Below are 1,340 nucleotides of genomic sequence, written 5' to 3'. Positions count from 1 at the left end.
TGCCTGACTTATTTCATTTAACATGATGTCCTCCAGATGCATACACATTGTCCAAAATGGAAATGTTTCCTTCCTTTTTATGGTTGAATAGTCTTCTATTTTATGTATCTGTCATACCTGTTAGTATGACTATTATCAAAAAGGTAAGAGATAACAACTGTTGACAAGGATGTAGAGAAAAGGAGACCCTTGCTGTGGGTTAGCATATAAACTGATACAGATGTTTTAAAAAAATGATCATGAAAGTTGCTCATAAAGTAAAAAATGAAACTATTATATGATCCAGCTATTCTACTCCTGGGAATACATCTGTCCACAGGAATGGAAATCAGTATGTTGAAGGGAGATCTTCACTCCTATATTCATTCATTGGAACATTAGCCAAGGTACGGAATCAACCAAACCCATCAACGAATGAATGGATAAAGAAATTGTGGTATGAACAATTTGATTTTAGGCATCTCAAAGAAACTCAAGGGGTGGGGAGATAGCTCAGTCAGTAGAGTGCCTGCCTTGATCCCCACCACCAAAAAAAAAAGGTTGAAACTCAAAGAAACTCAAAATATATGGGATCTGTATTTTTTTCAGTGCATGTAAACTGTTATTTACCATAGGTTTACAGGGTGGGATGTGTAGGCAGGCTTTTGCAAAGCTGGGTGTTTTGTTTTGTTTTTTCTCCTCGTCTTAGTCAATGTGTTTGCAAATTGGGTACCTGCCAACAGATCAGAGATGGGCCTTTGTGTGGTGGCTTTATAGAGCAATCAACTAGGTTTACCTAGGCAGTGTGGAAAACTGAAAGGAGAGACAGCCTGTAGCCTAGTCAGCCATGTTTTTCTTCTTTTAAACACACTTGAGATAATCAACTTACAAAGAGTCTGGGCTCACCATTTTGGAGGTTTCACTCCGTGACCAGTTGGTCCAATGTTTTCGGGCCTGTGGCGAGGCAGCACATCACGGTGGGGAATGCATGGTGGAGCAAATGTGTTCACGTTACAGGTGGGAAATGAAAGAGAAGAGGAAGGGACTAGGGTTCCACTGTCCCCTTCAAGAGGACACCTCCAATGACCAGAAGACCTCCCATCAGGCCCTACCTCTCAAAGTTTCTGTGACTTCCCAGTAATTCCAGTGCCTTAGCCTTTAACACACAGGCCTTGGGAGACATTTAAGATCCAAATTACAGCACCAAATATGGTGTGTCCCTATGGTAGAATATTATGAATCAATAGCCAGGAATGAAATACTGATACAGACTACAACAGGGTAAGCCTTTAAAACATTAGGCTCAATGAAAGAAGCCAGTCACACACCACCACATATTATATAAGTCCATTTATATGAAA

Source organism: Sciurus carolinensis, chromosome 19 (genome assembly GCF_902686445.1).
Source record: "Sciurus carolinensis chromosome 19, mSciCar1.2, whole genome shotgun sequence".
NCBI classification, from domain to species: Eukaryota; Metazoa; Chordata; class Mammalia; order Rodentia; family Sciuridae; genus Sciurus; species Sciurus carolinensis.
Note: the sequence above shows the minus strand (reverse complement) of the source record.